The sequence below is a fragment of the Pongo abelii genome, chromosome 12 (assembly GCF_028885655.2).
Source record: "Pongo abelii isolate AG06213 chromosome 12, NHGRI_mPonAbe1-v2.0_pri, whole genome shotgun sequence".
In the NCBI taxonomy this organism is placed as follows: domain Eukaryota; kingdom Metazoa; phylum Chordata; class Mammalia; order Primates; family Hominidae; genus Pongo; species Pongo abelii.
This window is the reverse complement of record NC_071997.2, coordinates 49,263,327-49,288,836: the sequence shown is the minus strand read 5'-3', so window position 1 is coordinate 49,288,836 and position 25,510 is coordinate 49,263,327. Positions and strand designations below refer to the sequence as shown.

At 36.4% G+C, this 25,510-nt stretch overlaps 1 pseudogene; it reads left to right on the top strand.

The window, feature by feature from the left end:
• The first annotated feature begins 16,327 nt into the window (after positions 1-16,327).
• On the top strand, positions 16,328-16,834 carry LOC112132052 (dihydrofolate reductase-like; annotated as a pseudogene).
• Positions 16,835-25,510: the final 8,676 nt, after the last annotated feature.

The window sequence follows — 25,510 nt, the reverse complement described above, 5'->3', positions numbered from 1 at the left end:
CCTTAATGTTTAGCTTTTAAGAACCATCAGTTTGACCAATAATTTCAGAGTCTGCCTGGTTTTCTCTCCTCTTTTTTCTGAATATAATTTATTTTAATTTTCTCATATCATGTTGGAGATTCTGATTGATAGACTTACAATAGAATCTCCTTTTTAACAATATGTGATAGGATAATCTCATAACAAAATGCCAGAACTATAAGTTGTACATTGCCTTCTGGAAAATCCTTATTCCATAAATCCTTGTCCACTTGTCCCTGGCAGATTGAGTCTGTGGAAACTACCACAGAACTTGTTCCAGCAAGCTTACAGAGGTAAGGTAGAACACCAGAAACTGCTCATAACCATAGCTACAGATCCATAATTGCTATCACATGTTGGCCTAGCTTCTCTCACTTTCTACCATCATTAATGACTAGTATTCACATACTCTCATCCCTGAAGTTCTAAGTAAATGTTCTCATAAGTAGAGTTTCTATAGCTGTCTTTGGCTCCCTTAACCCTAGCTCTCCAAATTCTATAAGATCAAAACTAGCTCTGATGGCAACACATGATAAACATGAGAATAATATTGTAAGAAGATTTATCATTGATAGCATTGGTAGTGTATGCAAATTCTTGGAAAATTCATACTAGAGTAAATGCGGACCTAAAAAGGATATGAAGAGGAGGGAACAAAATAAAGTTCACAGTTTAGAAAGATCTCCTTCAGAACTAGGAAAAGAATCAACTGAATGTGAAAGTATGTGAGTTTATGAAAGAATCAAAGAAACAAGCTATATAGCATTTGTACAAGTGAAGAATTAATAGAACACTATGTTGAAAAAATGTGAATAAAAAGAAACAGGACTAAACAAGGGACATTAAAGGAGTAGATCAACATGAAGTTTAACTAGACGTGAGAAGTGAGGGAGAAAAGTAAGCTAAGAATGTGCCACAGGACTCTGGCTTGAGATACCTTGTGAATAAGAAATATTGTAGATTTGAACAAAATATAAGCTTATTTTTAGGTTTAAGGAATATGATATTTCTCTGGGTCATACAAAGAAATTTATCAGGATTTTGGAAACCAAGAGTGAAGAGTGTTGCAGGATGGAGAAGTTAATAGTTTCAAAGTTTCATAGAATTTACACATCTTAGATGCTGCAGGGAAGCAAGAAAGGTGAAGACTGAACATTTCTTATTAGGTTTCTGCCCAAATCCGGTTACCCTTCTTTAAAAATGTAATTTAATAACTTGAAGCTAGATCACAAGAACACTATGAGGTAAAGCCATAAGATCTCTTTTCACAAATCAACTTCTCCCCAAATAATACAAGCAGCAACACATTGCAAATTTTATACTAATTTATATTTTCCAACAGCTGCTAAAAAAAAAATGGCCTTCCATCAGTTTTCCCTTTGTCCGTCAGATTAAAGTTTATGTATGTATGTATGTAGATATGTTTGTATGTATGCATGCATACATATGTATGTATTTGTGCTTAAATTATTCAAAATTTATTCATTCAATTGCAAAAATTATTAATAAGTTAATAGCAACTTCAGGATGAGCATATGGTGAAGTTGCATGATTTTCTTCAAGCCCAAGGAGGCAGCCCTCTATGTGTCCTATAATGTGAGATAAGGCTGGTAACCATGCTTTCGTCTGACTCCTCTCACTATCTCAACAGTTTCCATTGTCCCTGGTGTCCTATTCTAAATCCAGTTCACTTCCTGGGATCATGTTGTACATGAAGTAAAACTCACCAAACCACCACCAACAAGTGTTTTCTTGGGGGAATACTTGAACATTTAATTTCTGAAATATTTTGGATCTCCTCCGTGAGATATATTACTTAGCACCAAGCTTTTATTAGTATCTGTACCATTTGTGTTAGCATTATCAATATAAACATTTGGGCCATTCCCTTAAAAGCACACAGTTCTCTCAAGTCGCTCATCTTTGAAACTTCAGAGCTCTCCAAAATTTTTGCTTAAACCTTTACAACAATTCTCTGAATCCGCACACCCCAGAGCATTGGAATCCCTCTAAGATATCTCTGTATCTAAAAAACAGGGGGGCTCTTAGAAAGTTGATGTGAAAAAAACACATTAAAAGTTGTTTCCCAATATTCATCCAGTCTTTTTTTTTTTTTTTTAATTTATGGCTTCTTATTTGTTCGTATGGAAACATCACATGCTTTGTCATTTTCAGAAGGAAGGATTGGGTTGGTCAACTTCCTTCATCTCTCTTTATTCTAAAGAGTAGAATAGTTTTTAGCTAGTGCCTGGCTACCCTGGATAAAGACATAGGAAGAATTACTTTGATGTAGCTTTGTGACTAACTGTGGTCCATTAAATATAAATGGAAAGGTCTGGTGGTACTTCTTAGAAGCTTTCTTTAGAAGAGAGCCTCCAAATCTACTTTTTCTCATCATGGTCTTGATCCTGCTACCTTGAATGAAGCTGCTGCCATCTTGGAATATAAAGATGAAGGCCACATGCTGGAGACAGTAGAACAGTGAGCTGGAAAAACCTTGTTCCCTAATACTTTGTGATACATGACTGCTATCCTGAAACCTTAATGTTTTACTGTTTAACCTATTGGAGAAGAAATAAACTATGACATTATTTTATTATGCTACTTACTGGGTAGTTTATTGTTAATAGCCCTAATACAACATTCTTTGCATCTATGCAGTTATTTTTCTCTCTCTGTAAATATATTATAGCTCAAGTATAGGTCAGTGTCAACTTAGAGCCATAAATTGTTAACATATATAAAGTAAAATTCATGACAAATTTAGACTTAATAGAATTATTCAACTTAAACACAAATTGGTTATAAACAGACATACAAAAGAACAATTAAATCTAATGGTAAATAAGCTTGTGGATCAATTACCAAAAACTTCATGATTTCCAGAAATATATTTTACTAATAACATTTTAATCTAGTGAGCAACATGTTTCTAATTTTAAAATAATAAAACCTTCCCACATAAATTATAATTTTAATAGATACTCTCCATATTCACTTGACATATAATTAATTTGAATAATAAATACATTAAAAGTAAAATAATTATATCATCTACACTAACTTAACTTATTAATTAAATCTTTGTAAAAACAAAAGGATCCACAATAGAAACAGAAGAGTGCTCAGAAAGTTATCTTTCACTCTTTCTCCTTTATTGTCAATTTTTCTGTGGACATCCAAGTTTGCTTTACATTTACATGTTTTGCACACTAGTTTTTTATCTAGTAAATGAGATATTCAATTTTTACTTTCTTGTAGTTGTGAGGAAAGCTTTGACCATAAATTATTTTGGACAGGACAAATTATCCTTGAGTACAGAGATTATTAATTTCAGGACACTGAAATGTCCTTAAGAATTGGAATTGCCCCATTCTACAATGTCCTTGTCAGTTAATTTGCCAATCAGAAGAAATCTGCCTTTGAGAGGAATATTATAGGAGGATTAAGTTGTAGCATTCTACTCTATTACAGGATAACTATAGTTAACAGTAATATATAGTTTCAGATAGCTAGAAGGAGAGTATCGAATATTCCCAGTGGATACATTGAGGTGATGGATAGACTAATTACCCTGTTATGATCATTATACATTATAAGCATGGAAACAACATGTATACCCATAAATAAGTAAAAATGTTATTTGTCAATTAAAATAAAATAAAAATCAATGATAGGAAGGGTAACTTCAGCTATGGTGGCATGAAGAGTTTGACAAATACCTCCCTCCCAAACAAATGTAACACTGGAGCAATTTTTCAAAAATAACTCTAGTAAGTTCTTATAATTTTATGTTGCCTTAGCATTCATCCCGAATATAAATTGAACTTTCTTATACCAGAAGCAAGCTCAGTCACCCCTGACACAGTTTCTAGCTCTCTGCCTCCTCTCAGTTCTTCCATATAGTCAATCTACGTATCTACTTTATACAACTGCCACCTGGCCACCTCCCTATGGGAGAACTAGATATAACCTACTTGACTACCCCACTGATCTCAGCACCTCCCATAGACTGCACATTTTTGCTATAGTGAACATCTCTCAGATACAGCCTTAGCCCCAGAACTCATGTCGGCCCACTCTAAATTCACCAGTTTGAACTTACTACAAGAAACCTGCTTGGGTTATGACTTAGACCCCAATAAAGGTCTCAGTTGGTCAATAGGTATCTCTTTCTCTCTCTTCCCACCAGCCGGTTAGGCATCCTGCTGTCTCTGGACTTCCTGTCTGCCCTCATCGATTTCTCTTTTCTCTTGTAGATCTGTGAGTTATAAAATTCTTCTTTTACTAAACAAAACAAAAGAGAGAGAGAGAGAGAAATCCCGCAAAAGTGAAAGGAAGGAGTTTGCTAAAGAAAAAAAAGTTGCATCTAATATGCCTGGCTTCACAGACTTTTAACATGTGTAGCTCCACATTGCCCTGTGCTCAGAGGGGCCCAAACCTTGCTTAAATGGTTTTGAAAAAGGAGACTCACATCTTCATTTCTCACTGGGATCCACAAACTCTGATGCCAGTTCTGGTATCAAGAATATGTATGTGGGCCAGGTGCAGTGGCTCATGCCTGTAATCCCAGCATTTTGGCAGGCCACGGTTAGCAGATCACCTGAGGACAGGAGTTGGAGACCAGCCTGGCCCACATGGCAAAACCACATCTCTACTAAAAATTACAAAAATTAGCCGGGTGTTGTGGTGCACACCTGCAGTCCCAGCTAATAGGGAGGCTGAGGCAGGAGAATCATAGGGAGGCTGAGGCAGGAGAATTGCTTTAATCTGGGAGGCAGAAGTTGCAGTGAGCTGAGATTGCACCACTGAACTCCAGCCTGGGTGACAGAGCAAGATCCCATCTCAAAAAAAAAAAGAAAGAAAAAAAAGAATATGTATGTATGGTGTTTATTTTACGGAATTTAGTAGCATGCTATCTTGTGATGGAAATCCATATACCTAAAATATTTTACAAGTAATGACAACAACAAAATAAGGCTGTTAAAATTTGGATAATATTTTTAAAAAATATTTTGATTTAAAGAAATTGATTGAGCCCAAATAGTCTGTGACTTAAAAAAAATGCCATTGAGGTTACTGAGAACCTAATCACAACTAAGGAGACACAGGGACAAACTAAATTTTAGCCCATACATATTCTCTTTCCTTTTTCAAAACAAATGATGTTTTAAGAGACAAAGTTGCCTATTGTGATTGTTATAAATTATCATATATTAATTCGGATGTTGTATAACAGTTATTAAAATCAATTATATTTTCTCTTGGAGACATTATTTTATTGAGGAAGAATAAATAACACAAATTACAATTTTTTTTAAATTGCAATCCAAGTAGCAGAATAACAATGCAGTATCATTTAGTTAATTGCCTCGCATGTTACATGTTTGAAAGACGGAGTATCTGTACTTCTAACATCATGTAAATCCAGTAGGGAGGAAGGAGATCCAGATTTGGATAAGTTAATCTTTTATATAACATTAGAGAGAATAGGTTCTATAAGCAGGTTAGGTGTTAAAAATCTGCCTGCGGTGTCAGCCCTCCTACTTCTAGTTAATACAGCCTTGCTTTTTTAATCATCTAGTTTATGAATATCTTTTATTAAGTTTATGTGTTTGTTTTAAAGCCTTAGTGTCTTTGTTATGCACAGGTTTTAACTTCATCTTACTGTTTCTAGTATTGAATGAACTCCACACTTTGATTACACAGCCATTACATTTCACTTTTACAAGAGCCAGATCTCCCTTCTCTGTAGCAATTTTTGTCCATAGGATTTGGAAAGAAAACTAGGATCTAATATAGTCATGCGTTAACTTTTAAATAAATCCTGTTATCAGCCTAGCATTATCTTCAGTGGTACCTGGTGCCCAAGACATTTCTGAGGTTCTGCAAGACAAATTGTCTACCTAATTCTACAGGCACCTAGAATAACTTTCCTATTTGCAAAGTCCTTTACAAATAGTCCTTCATTTACTTTCTGAAAAAATGATTGATTTCTTGTCCATAGCTATCTCTCATTTTTGTTTTGTGTTCATTATTTGTTTTAAATGATGATATTGTTCTGTTTCACTTTATTTCCTCTGATGTCATTATGGAATAAATTCATGTAGCTATTTTTCTGTGTTTACCTACTGCCTTAAATCATTTTCTGCTGCTAAAAGAATACCTGAGACTGGATAATTTATAATGAACAGGGTATAATTTATAATGAACAGAAATTTATTTGGCTCATGGTTCTGGAGGCGGGGAATACCAAGAGCATGGTGCTGGCATCTGGCAAGGGCCTTTGTCTCGCTCTGCTGCCAGGCTGGAGTGCAGTGGTGCGATCTCAGCTTACTGCAACCTCCACCTCCCGGGTTCAAGCGATTTTCCTGCTTCAGCCTCCCGAGTTGCTGGGATTACAGATGCGTGCCACCACACCCAGCTAATTTTTTGTATTTTTAGTAGAGATGGGGCTTCACCACATTTGCCAGGATGGTCTCCATCTATTGACCTCATGATCTGCCCGCCTTAGCCTCCCAAAGTACTGGGATTACAGGCGCGAGCCACAGTTCCAGCCTTGTTTTGTTTTTTAAAGTAGCAGCCACTGACAAGTATAGAAGCCCATTTGCATGATGCAGTGCCTGCATGTTACAGTTTATTGGACAATAATCCTTGCTGATACATCCATTTGGAATCTTCATCCACGGGATTAATGACAAGGGATCTGATGGAAGGAATTTTATTTAATCATGATTTTAAATTTATCATTAGTTCATTTGGATAAGTAAATGAAGCACTAATTTGAACAGAATAATAAAACTATTCTTAAGATTATGGAAGTTTTGGCACTGCCAGCATAAAACATTTCTGTTAATGTGTGGATCATTACTTATACCTTAAAAGTATACTTCATAACACTGGTTGAACTAGTTGGAAGCATTCTATTATTTCTAAAGCTGGATCTCTGCCCAGCATATATAAAAAAAATTCTTCTAGCATTGGGTTGCTTAAGAATGAATCTTGGTTAAGAGAAAAAAAGAACAATGAATACCAGCAAGCAAAAAATTAGTTAACTTCAGGGAGAAAATAATAAACAGTAATACTGGATGGCAAAGTAAATAGACTAGAACCTTCAAAATCATCATACATGTAAAACTAAGACAAACATCTTACAATAATATCTAAAATATGACTGACATAATAATGATGAATCAAGTTGAACTATGGTACTCTATTTTCTGGTTAGGCAGTTTGGGGTAGAAAACAGGATGAGGTAGAATTTAAAGAAAGAACAGATAAATGAAATATCTTCCAAATATATTCATATATAAAACAAACATCTAGCTTGAATACAGCTATCTATTTCTAACATGAATTGTATTAAAATTGCAGACTTCTAGATCTTGAATCGATTCTAAAGTATGTAGTATCCATAGCAGAAATGCAACGGCAGTTATAATTCACTAAGCTACAATTCTTCATCATTTAGGTAAGGAAAGAGACTGCAAGTAACTTGTTCTAGATCGTGTAGATAGAAGTAGAGTTTCCTGTGATGATAATCCTTTTTTTCCCCTTACTATTTGGCCATTATCTCCATTTACATTATTGACTCTCATGCTTCCTCACACCTCCAGAATCTTGAAGTGTTGAATATACTGTGTTAGTAAGACAAACACTTACACTTCATGTATGTGTGCATATATGTGCAAGGCGGTTGAGGGGTGGGTAGAGCAGGGGAAGAGAGCAGAAGACACAGCATATGCAATTTTAAAAAATATCAAGGCCCAGTGCAGTGGCTTATGTCTGTAATCCTGACACATTGGGAGGTCAAGGCAGAAGGATGGCTTGAACCCAGGAGTTTGAGACCAGCCTGGGCAACATGACGAGACCCAGTCTCTACAAAAAAATTTTAAAAAGTTAGCTGGGCATGATAGCTCACACCTGTAGTCCCAACTGCTTGGGAGGTTGAGGTGGGAGTTTGCTAGAGCCCAGAAGGTCAAGGCTGCAGTGAACAGTGATCCTGCCACTGCACACCAGCCTGGGCAATAGAGCAAGACCCTGTCTCTAAATAAATATGTAAATTAATTAATTAAATACTGAGGAATATTCTGATATTCCTGCAGAGAAATCGCCCTTACTTCCTCTCTCCCTCTCTCCCACAATCCTCTTCATCCCCACAGTGAGCTTTACTCGCTTAATATTCAATGCATATACACAAAATATGAAGATTACATAGACCATTTGTTAACCTCCTAGAAATCAGCTTCATTTTGTTGTAGAATTACATATAGTGTCCTGGACTTGCAAAGAAATATGGAAAATTTATTGAATCTCTGATCCAATGCAGCAAAGAGACCCCAAGACAACCCTTCAGGTTGTTCATTTCAGCCATACAATCAATTTGTCTGATTTGGTTTCCCTCGTTACTGAGCCAAATTGTCATTTAAAGGAGTTGAGCAATTATTTGTTCATTACATAGACACAGGCTTGCGCTATGATCTTTGTAGTCGATAATGCAGAATCTCAATTTTCCTATATGAAGAATGGCACAACATAAAAATGGCAAATTTCTGGGTATCTGATTTTTCTTCCAGCTTATCTCTATCTAGAACTATCATAAATTGTGTCAATCCCCTTTTCTTCAATACTTGCAGGTTTCCAGTCATTGAAATTGAAATTATTCATTTGATGTCCAATCTGTCCATATCATAATCATTTCCATGAGTTTGTATTATTTTCTAAAAGTAAAGATAAAGGGTTCTCTAAATGAGAGAATCTTCAATTCTTTACGCTATAATTTTTATATTATAAAATAGAAACATTTGTCCAGTATATAAAGGAAGTTAATAAAGTATTTTAAAAAGAAAAAAATTACTTATGGTAAAATTGCTACAGAACTATGAATTTTAAATATTTTATAGAGATAAGAAACAACAAGTTATAGGAACTTGGAAATCAGAACTGGTATTTAATTTCCAGATACCTAACTTTAATGGTTGCATGGCTTTAGATAAATGCTTTACCCAAGTTCTCAGTTTTCCCCTTCTGTAGAACAGTGACAATAATTTACATGCATCATATAGTTCTAAGAATAAGAGGAGTTATAATTTATGTTCAGAAATTACTTGTGCTTTTTTGGTATCTGTTTATCCAGAGTGCTTGTGGTCACAATGTTAGACACATTCCAATAAAAAAGACATGTGTCTAGCAAGTTTTGAGAAAGGCACTGAGTTCTCTATCTTCCAAATGATCCCTTGTGCCGTATGTCTTGTATATAATTCACAAAATACCTAAAGGAACCCACCTCTAAGTGGAGTACAGATTTGAACTCTGCTTACATCTGGCGCCTGAGTGGACAATGACATGTGTGTGTGTGTATATCTATACATACATATACATAAACATACATACATATAAACATATATCATGTATATGATACATTTGTAATATACATTTATAAACATACATGCATACATGTATACATATACATGTGTCTAAGCATGTGCATATCTTCAAGTTCCAAAGCACTGACATCTCAATTTAACTCCCAATATCTATTTAATTTATGCTATTTTATTCTCAAATTCATGTCAACGATTATTGGAAACCAAACAACATGACAGTCTCTTTGATATTTACTAGATATATTTTCTTATTTACTGAACATAAGTTTTTCATTTCTAGTGTAACATCTTTTTAACCTTACTGCATGTCTTAAGTAAATCATCCAGTGTATCAGGAATATTGGAAGAGGTTGCTAAGTTTTTATCTGCTGAGTTGGATCCATGTAAGTAATATACTAGAATCATTCTGGCCATGGAAGTGAGCTTTTTGCTCAATGAACTGGATACTTGCCTTAACTTACCTATTTTTTAAATAAATAGGCTTTATATTAGTTAGAGGAGTAGAGTCTTTTTGCATTTCCATTTTTAGTGCTAAAACACAGAAAATAGCCATGATATGGAAAGAGATATGAAGTAGTTCTCCACATAATTCATGCAATATAGTGAACTAAGGGATATATTTAAATTTACTGAATGGGAAATTAGATCAAGACTCATCATTTAATCAGAATAGATGGTTGTTGTACAATGCCCAGATGCACATGAGATGTGCCTATTTCATTATGAAACCAGAATAAGAAAGATAGAGTGAGCTGCAGATTGTCCAGAAGTATCCACAAGGGAATTGTTTTATTGTTTAATTGTTAGATGAATTAACATTTTAAATAACCTTGATTTGTCTGAAGCAGGTAAAATAAGATGTGCTCCTTCCTCTGCTTAGAGCAGCAGTCCCCAGCCTTTCTGGCACCGGGGACTGGTTTCATGGAAGACAATTTTTCCATGGATTGGGGAGGGGGAATGGTTTCAGGATGAATCAAGCACATTACATTTATTGTGCATTTTATTTCGATTTTGTATCAGTAGATGCATAAATAAAGCAGCTGCCATGACTAGATGGCTTTCTGGTTTCACTACTCGGGGAGTGAAATAATTATGCAGCTCACTATAATGTAGAATCAGTGGGAGCTCTGAGCTTGTTTTCCTGCAACTAGATAGTCCCATCTGGGGGTGATCAGAGACAGTGACACCCAAAGTGTGTTGCTTATGTCCAGTTTACTTCATAATCTCTTTTGGTTGCTGTCACTGCAGAAAACGCTGCTTCACAAAGGTAGGATGTTGGGAATGGAAGCAGGCTTTACAGTGCTTTTGTGGCAAACTCAGTATATTCTGCCTTGATTTTAATTCAGAACATATGAAGACTTGAAGTTGTCTCAAACATACTTTTAAGGCCAACGTCATTTGCAGTCTTAGGCAGTTGGTCCTTTTCTAGCATGGACAAAGTCAATTCACCTGGCTTATTCAGAAATGGGTCATGGATCCATTCCTTCCCAGTTAGGGGTTCTATTGTGGCTGGGAAATAATGCACAAACTTTTTTTTTTTTTTTTTTTTTTTTGAGATGGAGTCTCGCTCTGTTGCCCAGGCTGGAGTGCAATGGCACGATCTTGGCTCACTGCAACCTCTGCCTCCTGGGTTCAAGCAATTCTCCTGCCTCAGCCTCCTGAGTAGCTGGGATTATAGGCCCCTGCCACCATGCCTGGCTAATTTTTGTATTTTTAGTAGAGACAGGGTTTCACCATGTTGGTCAGGCTGGTCTTGATCCACCCGCCTCGGCCTCCCAAAGCGCTGGGATTGCAGGCATAAGCCACCACACCGCACAATGCGCAAAGTTTTGAAAGCTGAGATAAGTGGTCATGCTGCAGCTGAGAGAAAAAAGGCCCTGGCTCAGTCTCTTTCAAAATCTCCACTAATGTTTGAAACATGCCAAAAATTCCAACGTTCATTCGTTGTCCCCATAATTCTGGTTTGGCTTTGAAAGGAGCCATTTTTGACGACTTGAACACAGTCGTCATTCGCTCCTGATGTGAAAAATTGAGTATGTTGAGCGGTTTGTATAAGTCACACAAGTAAGCAATTTTTGCCACCCATTCTATGTTACTGTAATGTGCTGTCATTGGTGACTGTTTTTCTAAAAGAAATCTCTGGAGTGGCTCTCATAATTCAAAAACTCGGACCAGAAATACACCTTTAGAAAGCCAACTCACTTCTGTGTATAAGAGAAGATGTATGTGCTCTGCATCCATCTCCCCACAGAGCTGTGCAAACAGACGTGGATTAAGGGCATGTACTTTTATGTCACTGATAATTTTAATCACGTCCTGCAAAACATTGCTAAGGTAACATTTTTTGGCTAGCCAGCATTTCTTTATGGATAACGTAGTGTATAGACTCACATTCAGGAGATACTTCTTTGACCTGAGTAGTGAAACCAGAAAGCCATCCAGTCATGGCAGCTGCTTTATCCGTGCATATACTGATACAAAATGACTAATTCTGTTTTCCTTATATGTAATCATTCAAAGACTTGAATTATTTCTGCAGCTGTGGTATTGGTTGGCAACAAAAGTGCAAATAACATATCCCAATGTGTATCCTCCTGAAAAATATATTGCACAAAAACAAGCATTGTTGCCTTTTTTGACAACATCAGTGGACTTGTCAACTTGGATTGCACACCATGGTGACATTAATTCTCCCTAATAATTGTTTTTCCATATCTTCTGCTATTCCATCAATTTGTCTAGTTATGATGTTAGCTGAAAGAGGAACACATGCCACCTTTTGAACTGGAGCATCTCCTAAAAGTTTATGACAAATGTTCTTAGCAGCAGGTGGGATCAACTCTTCACCAGTAAGGGCTTCTTAGCTTTAGCAATGTGGTTAGCCACTAAGAATGATATTCTCAGTGCAGACACATTTGATGAAATGGTGACCTTTAATAATTGCTTCTGTTCTTCATGTTCACATTTTTTTTTCTTTAGAAAAACTCCAAAGGCTTATCTTTTAATGCAGGGTACTTGGTCTCCATGTGGCAATGCAGTTTTGGAGGTTTCATGGCTTCGTTAGATAACCAGTCGCCACATATTATACAAAGTGGGCTCGGAGAATGTGAATCATCTGTTGCAATGCACCTGTAATTTAAGTAGGACTCTTGGTATTTTCTTTTAAATGCCGCTTTTTGTTGTTGTTGTTGTTGACAGTCACAGATCCTTCTGCTGCCTCATCATTGCATCTTTCCCCCTTTTCAAAGAAGCTCTCCAGTGATGTTTGTTTTTTACTAATTTTGGCTAAGTTTAGCTTGTGAGCTTACCAAAACTGTGACTAAGTGTGCAGTGCAGGAAAGAGGCATGGATGGAAGTGGCAAATAAAATAATGGGCAGGTCATGAACAGTCTAAAATAACTGTTGAATTCTGACTTCAAGCCTGCCATCAGATGCAGCTGTACAATTGAAGTACATCAACTCACTTGCCATTATAAAGCCAACCATCAGATGCAGCTGTACAATTGAAGTACATCAAAAGCTTATCTTTTAATGCAGGGTACTTGGTCTCCATGTGGCAAAGCAGTTTTGAAGTTTTCATGGCTTCGTTAGATAACATCACTTGCCACTATAAAGCCTGCCACCGGATGCGGCTTAATTGTCACTTGCCACTCACTGATAGGGTTTTGATATGAGTCTGCAAGCAATTGATTTATCATGGTCTTTATGCAGGTCTCGGCTAATGTTAATCTGTATTTGCAGCCGCTCCCCAGCACTAGCATCACTGCCTCAGTTCCACCTGAGATCACCAGATGTTAGATTCTCATAAGGAGCATGCAACTTAGATCCCTCATATACACAGTTCACAATATGGTTTGCGCTCCTATAAGAATCTTATGCCACCACTGATCTGACAGAAGGCAGAGCTCAGGTGGTAATGTGACCAGTGGGGAGCGGCTGCAAATACAGATGAAGTTTTACTTGTTTGCCAGCTGCTCACTTCCTGCTGGGCAGCCCAGGTTCTAACAGACCGTGGTACCAGTCCATGCCCCAGGGTTTGGGAATCCCTGGCTTAGAAAGGATATTTTGAAAACATTTTTTTTTTTAAAGTTTCCTGCTGCTATGGAATGGGTCTTTCTAAACAAACCCAATTTAAAACACACTAATTGCTTTTGTTGGTCTTAAAATAGACCAAAATCTTTAACATGGCTTAATATGACTCAACTTGACCTGGCCCCTGCTTACCTCCAGCCTTGTCTCTACCATTCTTTCTTACTTTTCAGACTTCAGCCAGCCAAAAAACATGTTTTCAGTCGGTTGTATTGAACATGTTCCCTCTTGATGGCGGACACATCCTGATTCCCTCTATCTGAAATGCTTCACTGTTTGCCTAGCTAACAGTGAAATATTAGAAATATTAGACTCAGTCAAATATTGTTTCCCATGTCAAGCCTTTCCAAAACTTCCAGAGCATCATAAAACTTATTTGAAATTTGAAAAATGTATTTGTAGGATTACCTGGTTACTCTGTTTTCCTCACTAGAGCATGTGATCTCTTCTATCTCACACATATGTCACTAATAGCCTACTTTATAATATCTGACATAAAAGTGGGTGAAGTGGGTGTTCAGTACAATTAGTTAAACATATTAATTATAATATACAAAGAAGCCAGGCTCCAAAGTCCACATGTGTTAAGAATTTTACTCATATGAGATGCTCAGAAAAGGCAAATCTGTGGAAGAGGAAAGCAGACTAGTGTTTACCTAGGACTGAGAGTGGGAATGGGAATGGGGATAAACTGTTAACTGGCATGAGGGATCTTACCAGAATAAGCAAAATGTTCTAAAACTAGATTATAGTGATGGTTGCAGGACTCAGAAAATTTACTACAAATCATTAAATTGTACACTTAAAATGGGTGAATTTTATGATATGTAACTTATTCGTCAATAATGATCCTTAGTTTGGTGTAGTCTGGCTTTTTTATTAGCCATGACATAGACCTACTTAGGAAAGATTCCTTTATGTCCACCCGTAATGACCCATGTGAGTACTTTCACAGATTCCCTTAGACCTTCTTATTCATTTCTATATACCTCTTCATGGCTTCTTTGGGTCTTTGCCTTAACAGCCTGCATCACAGGCTTCCTTTGGAATATCATCCTGGACTACTGAAACCACTTTCCCCATTTATCAGAGAGACTGGAGTGCCTGCGGTTTTTGGCTCTCCAGAGTGGGTCTTAGCCAATTAATAGCTGCTGCAAGAGGATGGAGAGCAAGCTTCCTTAACTTTGTGGGGAACAAACTCTGAGCTGTGATGTCTGCTCCTGATAAGGCTGATGGCATCTTTTCAGTATTTTTGTCTGGAAATGCATCTTCTCAGCATGTTTCCCTTCCCTTTTTTGCTTTGTGGATGTAAGATTTACCAGGTTCTGGGAGCTCTTCTTTAATAAATTCCTTGCTCAAGAACCTGCACCTCAGGGTCTATTTCTGGCAGGACTTGACCCAAGATGCTGACTCTTCCAGGAGCACCTGTTTTGATGTTGCAAATTTTCAAAAATAATTGTGAGAAATTTACTATTATCCTAGTATTTCATATTCTTTTTTACAAGTCCCAGACTTCACATATTCTGTAATTGCTGAGGATGCCCTGAAAGGTTCTTCCTGCCCTTCTTCTCTTACATACGTTTGAGATCTAGCCTAGACATTATCTTGACTCAAGAAGTAGGGCTGGACACAGTGGCTCATGGCTGTAACCCTAGCCCTTTGAGGGGCTAAGGTGAGAGTGTCAGGAGTTTAATGCTACAGTGGGCTATGTTCACACCACTGCACTCCAGCCTGGGTGACAGAGCAAGACCCTATCTCTATTAAAATAAAATAAAATAAAATAAAAAACTTAAAGCCTCCCTCTTAAATTCTAATACAAATTGAGTATTTCACCTCTGACTCCATTGTATCCTGTGCTTCTATATTTATAGCATTTAATTCACTTTATAAAAATTCCCTCTTTATTCTTGATCTTTCCTTCTCAACTGTGTAAATCTGAGAGCAGAGATTTTATCTTTTATTTTTAGCTTCCTCGTGCCTAGTACAACATATAGAAGGTATGTGATTAATACTTATTGATTCAAAATAATTGAGTAATCTATATTTATTATTATGGAATGCTGTGTAATATATAACTATAAATTTCAGAAAATTGCAGAGCCATTTATACATATAAATTTTCTTATATAGTTATCTATTATATATATGTATTTGAAAAATAAGCACTAGTGTCTATGTCTGTGTATTGGAGGGCATTTATGATTTATAATTCATAATTTAACCTTATGTCATAATTTTACTCAAGTAAATAGTTAATGCAATGTAAGAAATAAAGAAGAAAAACATGCAAGGAGGGAGCTTGAGAACTGATAGTCTTTATGAATTACCAGAACAGGGAATATTGTTTTTGTTGTGGCTGTTGTTGTTGTTGTTGTTGTTCTTCTTGTTCTTGTTAATGTTGTTCTGCTGGAGAAGAAGCAAGGTTATGTTCAGTATCAGTTTTATTCTGACATGTAAATTCAGTATTGCTCATATCCTGACATGTACTGCCTTTTCAGCTTAGACATAAGCTGAAAGAAGCCACATTGTTTGGCTATTATTAGGATTTATAGCACTGTAGAATTATTATAGATAACAATAATATATTAAATAGTTTTAAGTAGCTAGAAGAAGAATATTGAACATTTCCAACACAAAAAAGATAAATGTTTAAAATGATGGATATACTAATTATCCTCATCAGATCACTATACATTATGTGTATTGAGACATCACTATAAACCTCATGGATACATACAATTATTAGTTGTCAACTAAAAAATAAAATAGGCCAATCTTGGCAGTGCATCTTGGTGTAGCAAGCAGGCTCGGAGGTGCTCATCGCTGCTGTCATGGTTCGTTTGCTAAACTGCATCATCACTGTGTCCCCCCCCAGAACATGGGCATCGGCAAGAGTGGGGACCTGCCCTGGCCACCGCTCAGGAGTGAATTCAGGTATTTCCAGAGAATGACCACAACTTCCTCAGTAGAAGGTAAGCAGAATTTGGTGATTATAGGTAGGAAGATCTGGTTCTCCATTCCTGAGAATAATCGACCTTTAAAGAATAGAATTAATTCAGTTCTCAGGAGAGACCTCAAGAACCTCCACAAGGAGCTCAATTTCTTGCGAGAAGTCTGGATGATGCCTTAAAACTTAATAACTAGAATTAGCAAATAAAGTAGACATGATTTGGATAGTTGGTGGTAGTTCTATTTTATGAGGAATCCATGAATCACTCAAGCAATCTTAAACTATTTGCGACAAGGATCATGCAGGACTTTGAAAGTGACACGTTTTTTCCAGAAATTGATTTGGAGAAATATAAACTTCTGCCAGAATACCCAGGTGTTTTCTCTGATGCCCAGGAGGAGAAAGGCATTAAGTACAAATTTGAAGTACATGAGAAGAATTATTAATATGAACGTGTTATCTGGTTTAAGTTGTTCCCCCTGGCTCTGAAAAAAGTAGGTATTTTTACATTAGGAAAAATAAATACTTTTGTTGACTTTAGATCTACGGATAATTATTTCTAAGCAATGTGTTTTTATTCCCCAGTAACCTAGACTATATCCAATACCATTTATGAAACATTCTTGATATGACTAAGTGCCTCCCCAAGACCCTGACTGAGTCCCCAGCACCTGCTACAGTGAGCTGCCATTCCACACCAATCACATGTGGCACTCTTGCCAGTCCTTGACATTTTCGGGCTTTTCAAATGTTGGTAGTGTTTATTAAAGATGAAGATGCACATACCCTTCCACTGAGCAGTTTCACTAGTGGGAAATACCAAAAACTTCCTATGAGTGTATCCAGAGGTTTGTAGACAAATGTTGCAGCCTTGTTTGTAACAGTGAAAAAATTGAAAACAACCTGGAAGTCCAGTGATCGAAAAATGAATATATTTCTATCTCAGAATGGGGAAGCCAAAGCAGATTCCAAGACTGAAATTTCAGTGAAAGCAGTTTATTTGCTAGGTCTTACCAGAAATCATCAATTGATGTAGGGAGAAATGGAACTGAGAAGGTAAGGAAACCAGTTTAAAGTTAGCAAGCAGGTTCTCATTGGTAACAAGCTTCATACTGCTGAGATACAGGGAAACCAAGGGGGAGAAAGCTGGAGTATTTATCACCCACTCCTTGGTTGTCAGCTGCCCTGCATGTGGGCGGAAAGTATTCCAGCTGCTCTATAGCAAGTCCCAAGTGTTTGCAATAAGAAGCTGCTGGCGTGCACGGGAATAGTGAATGCCAAACACTTAAAGCAATTCCATGTTTAAGTATGTAAGCTCTTCATACTTTTTTTTTTTTTTTTTTTTTTTTGCAGACAGAGCATCACTCTAGTTCCCCAGGCAGACTGCAGTGGCGTGATTTCGGCTCACTGCAGTCTCCTCTTTCCTGGGTTCAAGTGATTCTCCTGCCTCAGGCTGCCGAGTAGCTGGGACTACAGGCGCGGGTCACCACGCCTAGCTGATTTTGTGTTTTTGGTGGGGATAGGATTTCACCGTGTTGGTCAGTCTGGTCTCAAACCCCTGACCTCGAGTGATCCCCACTTGAGTGGGCCTCGGCCTCGGCCTCCCAGAGTGCTGGGATTACAGGTGTGAGCCACCGCACCCGGCAGATCTTCATACTTTTTGTGTAGTAAAAATTATAAAGCCACACAAGGTTTATTTGAAATAGTTTATAATTTAAAAAAATACAGAAGCAGGAAAACCAATTCTAAGTTCAAGTGAGGGATGATGGTAGTTTGAACCAAAGGCTGCATGTAGTATGAAATTGTGACTTAAGACATATTTTAAAGCTGGAAGTAGCAGGATATTCTGATGGAGTTTAACTTTGGTTTTGAGCCCACTGAGTCTGAGATGCCTTTGAAAAATGAAGGAAGTAGAGAGAGAATACAAGAAAAACTGGCCAGGCACAGTGGCTCACCCTGTAATCCCTGCACTTTGGTAGGCTGAGGCAGGCGGATCACTTGAGACCAGCTTGGGCAACATGGTGAGCCCCCTCTCTACAAAAAGTACAAAAATTAGCTGGGTATTGTAGCACACACCTGTAGTCCCATTCACTAGGGGAACTGAGCCCTCGAGTTCAAGGCTGCAGTGAGCCGTGATTTTGCCACTGCACTCCAGCCTGGGTGATAGAAGAGACCCTGTCACAAAAAACAATCTGAAAACAATGGAACCATGACTTCAGAATTCTAGAAAGAAAGTTATTTTCAACTGATAAATCTATTCAGCCAAATAATCAAGGGTGAAGGTAAAAAAATACATTTTTAGACAAGCAAAGACTCAGGGGTTATCTCCATGTACCCTTTCTTGGGAAACTAATGGAGAAAATGCTCCAGCAAAATGAAGGAGTACACAAACCAGAGAATGACATGGATCCAGCAAATAGCATCCAACACAGGCAATATTTCAGCTATGCAGCTGGCTTTAAAAAGAAGCAGTAAAAATATTAATAGGTTAGCTGGGTGGAATGGCCCATGATTGTAGTCTCAGCTACTCAGGAGGCTAAGCAAGAGGATGGCTTGAGCCTAAGAGTTCCAGACCAGCCTGGCCACCATAGAGAGATGCCTTCTCTTAAAAATAATAATAGGTTATTGCCAGATTAGGAGCATTTGGGAATAAGTTCATTGAAGATAAAGCAAAGGTAAAAAAATAAGGGGGAAGTGTTAGTTAGGCAATCATTAATTCTAGGGCAGAAAGAAGTACAGGATAGGAAGTAAGAGCATAATACGCTGTTTTTCTCAACAATGAGCAATATGTACATAGTCATAATGATGCGGTGACTGCTTAGCCCCTAAATCTGGTAACTACTTTGGGGCAATATGGGAGGAAAGGTGAAGATAATGATGGTGTAGAAGCTAAATCCTCATCTGTTACATCAAGAAATCACTATATAATGTATAAAATAATCAAGAAATGACTAAGTAGTTATGTAAGGAAAAAAATAGAAGACATTGCTAAAAGAGTTAAAAGTCATTGCTCTGGAGGATTAGGAGGGATGGGGCAGGGGACTGTTAGGATGTATTATAAACTGAAGAGGCTTTTTAAAATTACATGTATTAATATATGCATTCACTTGAAAAACTAAAAAAATAATAATTTGGAAAAACCCATGAAAGTAACTACCAGAAGGAAAAACTAAGAGAATGAAAAGTGCTTGCCTCTGGAAAGAACAACTGCCAGGACTGTTGTTTTCATTGTAAGACTTTTGGAGCCATTTGATTCATTTGCATACATTTCTTTAATGAAAATAATTCTACCTTAGTAAAAAGTTACACTCATTCAAAAGAAAATAAAAATCAAAAATAAAATAAAGTCAGGTAAAAAATGTTTCAGACAATTATCAGGCCTCAGCAAGTAGAAATAAATAAATATACAGTCATTCTTCATTGGCTGAAAATCATATCATGGCTCCAGAATGGTATGTGAATTTTTATTTCCATTCTCTGGGTATGGCAGTAGATATAAGACAGGCCATTTGGCATACATTGAGAGATGTGTGTGCATATATGCATGTGCTATTTCATGCACACATTTAAAAATATTTAATATCATTTTTAACTTTGAGGAGTCTAGTTGGTTGCTATATGAGAAATCATTAGGTTGTTCTATATCTATTAATATTGTTGATCATCACCAGTCTGAAAGAAGCTAACATAAAATCACAAAATGCCACGAAGCTGAGAACTAGTGACCCCAGGAGGCAACGAAGTGACTAATGGCAAAATCTTCACGGTTATACCTAAAATCCTCATTCTTGTGAAATGCTCTCTTTTAGAACATTTCATCTGGGACACACATGGCTTCACCAGATAAACCTTTTTACTTTACATTTTGGACAGTCAACCCACATATGTCACATTTCCAACACCACTGAATTCTCTGAAAATAATAATAATACAAAAAGTAAAGGGAAAGAATTTGTGACTTTGACTTGGCAGACTAAATGATGTAGATCTCAGGAGGTTGGCACTGAAGATTTTCCTCTTGGGTGCTAAACTGCAGCATAAGAAAGAAATCAACAGATAATTCAATGGAAATTGTAGTATTCCTCTTTTGCTTTTTTCTTCCCCTTTTCTGTTTTATCTTTCTCTTTTTTTCTTTTCTTTTTTTTCTGTCCTCCTTCTCCAACTTTTTCTTCATCTGATTTCTCCTTTTCTCCATTTTTTTATTCCCTCTCTTCCTTCTCACTTACATTCTTCCTCCTTCCTATTTTTCAGCCTTCCTTTCTTCCCTCCTTTCTTCCTTTCCTTGTCTCCTCCTACCTTCCTTCTTTTTCTCCTCCTCCTCCTTCTTCCTCATCTTCTTCTGGTTAGCACTATTGAAAACTTTGTATTAAAACTTTGCATTATTAACATTATTAAGACAATGAGACCCATCTCTAAAAAAAAAAAAAATAGCCAGGTGTGGTGGCACATACATCTAGTTTCAGCTACTTGGGAGGCTGAGGCAGGAGGATCACTTGAGCCCAGGAGTTCAAGGCTGCAGTAAGCTGTGATTGCACCACTGTACTACAGCCTGGGTGACAGAGTAAGTACCTTGTCTCAATAAAAACAAACAAAACATTTGTATTTCTGAGGAAACATTCAGACAGCAAACCATGACTTGAGAAAGGATATTATCTTATAGGGCAAAACTCATTCCAATTTAGAAAATTTAAGACAAAAAATTATTTTACTTAAGAGAAAGTGTAAGAAATAGATCACTAAACAACATATGACTTGTCATTAATTTGGTAACTTCACTGGAATAGCAGTGAGTATAATTAATACAGTTGATTCAATAGGCCAATGGTTTTCTATTCAAACTTCTGTATATTTAAAAATATATAAACTTTGATTGCATATCAAATCTGTGGTTAAAATATCTTGGATTGGCCAAGGATATATTTTAAAAGTTCCATGAATTATTATACATTAGTACATTCCTTATTTTAAAAATGATAGACTTTATGTGCTGTATTTCTCAAATGAAGGTGAAGAACATGTACGTTGTTCTCAATGTTTTATTTCAATACTTAAGGTGTCCAGGACGTAATAAGTCTTTCTTCTAAAATTAAGTAAACTGAGAAGCTTCTTCATTTTAATTCTACTTCTCTGACTCATTTGTTCAAGAATAGAACTCTTGGGACAGCCAAACCTGATTCTCTTTTTATTTCCTCCAAAGGCACTTCTCTAACCAACTGCATTCCACGTTAAGGGAATCATTGCTTCTCCAGAGTCCTTGTATGACCTGTTGACAGTGGTTTAAATATATCCATTCAATGAAGCATGGCCATATAAAGTACTGGCCAAACTTTGATATAAAAACTGAGAATTTTTTAAAAAAGCCACATTAGGAGTCAGTAAGTCTGTAGGGCCTGAGATTCTATTTTTCTAATAAGCTGTCTCATGATGCAGAAACTGTTAGTCATGGACCACTATTTGAGTGGAGTGGGAGTCAGGAGTACTCACCTACGGTCTGGCCTACTTCTCTATGTACTAACTAGGTGAAAGTTCTTGCATTATGTGGCAGGTCACACTTTTTTGTGGTTGTTGTTGTTGTTGTTGTTTTGAAACAGAGTCTTGCTCTGTCACCCAAGCCTGAGTGCAGTGGCATGATCTCGGCTCACTGCAACCTCTGCTTCCCAGGTTCAAGTGATTCTCATGCCCCAGCCTCCCAAGTAGCTGGGATTACAGGCATGCACCACCATGCCTGGCTTATTTCTGTAATTTTAGTAGAGATGAGGGTTTCTTTATGTTGGTCAGGCTGGTCTCGAATGCCTGACCTCAGGTGATCCACTCTCAGCATCCCAAAGTGCTGGGATTACAGGTGTGAGTGACCACGCCCCATCAGGTCATTTTTGAACAGCTATTATATGGTTCTGGCATCTATCAGAAAAAATAAATATATATAATAAGGCATAGCCTCTGCCTTTAAGAACAAACCATAATCTAGTTAGAAAGCATAGCTCTAAACATAAACTTGGTGCCATATAACTGACTAGGCTGATGATAATGACAGGGAGAAGTAGCTCAGTTATGTTATTCCAAAACAATTAGTCAACAGCAGCATATGATTGCCTGTTCAGAAGTACAGTGGAATCAACGTTCAGAGAAGGGAAAATGTGTTAAGCATGGAGGTGGTCCATGAAGGATAGGTAGGTGAGAGTGGGTGTGGTTAAGAAAGCATTGACAACATTTTAAAATGGAAAAAATAAAAAAACAAGAAACACCCATATCTGGGCTTTATGATTGGTTTTCCCCTCCACTATGGACTCCTTCAGAGCAGAGAAAATGCCCATGCTTCCTACTGTATGCGCCACACTTTTTGGCATATAGCAGAAGAGTAATGAACATCTGTCAATTGTACATATGAAATTAATTGAGAAGAGATGATTTGGCTGTAATGATTGTTTGGATGAAGGATAAATTTATTTGGAGAAATAATAAAATGACTAAATATGTGCTGAGATGATAAGAATAACATTTTCGGGGTAAGCTTGATTAATATTTGTATCTGTCTAGTTACCAATCTAACTACCACATGTATTTTTAAACAAAGAATAAAAAGAAGTTTGCATAGAATATTTATTAAGAACTAAGAGTTTTCAAGTGAATTGTTTGATGTGGCACTAGGTTTAGAAATCTCTAGTCCAATGACAAAAATTATAAGTTAAAAGTTATTGAATCTGAGTATAAAAATCAAATTTTATACAGTGATTTTTTCATACTGCAGAGTGTCTCAGATGAGCTTGCATTATTGAAAGAAAAATATGTTCAAAACAAAATTAAGCTTAATTAGTTTTATTTACAAGTAAAGATGTTAATATTAAATAATATGTTCAGTTTGGGGAATGAGTAGTGGAAGAAGTGTTTAAAAATTGTGGTAATTGCTTCAACTCCCTCCTCGCCTCCCACAACAGACACACACTCTAGGTTTCAAATAATTTGGCTGTATTATAATTTTCATTAAAACATAATTATCCAAGTAAACTGGTGATGGAGTTCTAGGTGACTTTTAACTGATATTGACCTCTTAGAGACTAGGTAATTCATCTTAAGGGATTAAATTGATTTTTAAATTCACGGACAGCTGACTCATGGTGAGGACATATAGCATGAGGTTGGTATTATGTATATTCCTCCCTTTAAATAAGTGGAATGTGCCACTGATAAGTTGATTCAGCTTTCTCTTATAATAAGGTAAAAATTAATTTGCATCATGCCAAATATTTGTGTGCTGATGACTCACACTGTCCAATAGCCTGGAGAACCGTCCATTATATGATGGTACAGTAAAAATGGGAAGAGCATGAAAACTCCAGTGATGCAGGCTGTTATTTTAAAACTTACAGATGATTGTTTGCAGGAATCCACGGAAAAGCATAGCAGAATAATATCAATTCAATATTTCAGGAATATAGCAGATGCAGATATATTTTAAGGAATGATGATATATTTCTTCTGCTGTATATCAGCTAATAGGATGGAAAATAAAAGTTGTGCTAACAATGACCTTTTATGATAAGCTCTGATCATTGTTAGGAGATTGAAATTACCTTTAATATTTGACTTTAAGATCACTGCAGATACTTCAAATACTTGGTTTTGAAAATCCATTTCTACATTTTTCAGTTTTATCCAATTGTTTTACTTTTTTCTAATTTTTTTTAGTTACTCAATCTCAACAAGCAGCTTAATACTATTTTTTTGCGAACTCTAAAGAGTCTTTCATGACGGCATAAGTTACTATTCTATATGCTGATTTATGATTCTTTTTAAATTCAAAACTGGTGTTGGGTGGCTGCTTCACTTTTTTGTAAACTTAGAACACAATCCTCCCAAATGAGTCAAAACTAATGTTTCATCAAGCTGCTGATTTGAACTAGAAGATGTACAACTTCCATTAACTTCATTAAACAAGACTAAATGATTGTCACTGCTATTTAGATATCCTTTTAGAATTATTGCACAAACATTGTCAGATTTCAGTAAACTTCCAAGTTATTTATGCTAGCAGGAGGTAGTCTGCATCTAAAAGGGATAACCTGATTTCAGCAGAGGGGAAGAATAACACAATCTTCCACTCTCTGGCACATTCCATTTTGTTATTTTTCTTTTGCATACATTATTTCGGATCCTCAACATTACTTTAGGGAACTTAAGCAAGGTATCACAGTTCTGAAATTTTCATTAAATTTATTCATTTGACTAATCATCTATTTATTTACTGAATATTTTACCAAATTCGTACATGTGCGTGTGTTGTAGGAATGCAAAGATAGGAGCAACAACAATAACAATAACATAAAATAGAGAAAGAAATGCACCTGTCCTCATGGATTTTTAGCCTAATAGAAAAGACAGGTAGAAAACAAAACAATTGCACATTAGAAAAAGAAAACATGCATAGATAGATAAGGGAGTACCCTGAAATATCTAGGAGCAAGGAAAGAATCATGAAAGACATCTTCTAAGAAGTAAAATTTAGCTGAATCATGAAGTACAAATATCTTTAAATATTTTATTTTTTTCATTATTTTTTTTCTCTCCTTTGAGAACTCTAATTTGTTCAATATATTGCATTATTTTCTTACAGTTTTGTTTAATAATTCCTGCTTAAATATTTGACCACAATTTAAATTTTTCTCCAAGACCATATTTTTATCATGAGTTTTCTTTATCTGTTAACAAGTGGTACTTTTTCAATTCTCCCTTTGCCCATTCTTTATCTTTGTTTATGTGTTGTTGTAGGTCCTTTTATTTTTTATTATTATGCATTACTCAAAAATTTCTTTCCTTTCTCCTCCTTCCCCACAGCTATTGGAGTCTTTTCCAGGATTATATGGGGAGAAAGAAGATAAATATTCTCAGCTCTTCTTTGTTGCTGTGACAGAAACAGACTGTTTTGCCTATATGATGTATCTAAGACTTTTAATTTTGTCTCCTGTATTTATTGTTGTTATTGTTGAGTAAATCCAACTGGATGGGAAAGAAGTACTTCCGTTGCTTGTGACATTACCTTACATATAGTTATTGAAAACAAAGAGAA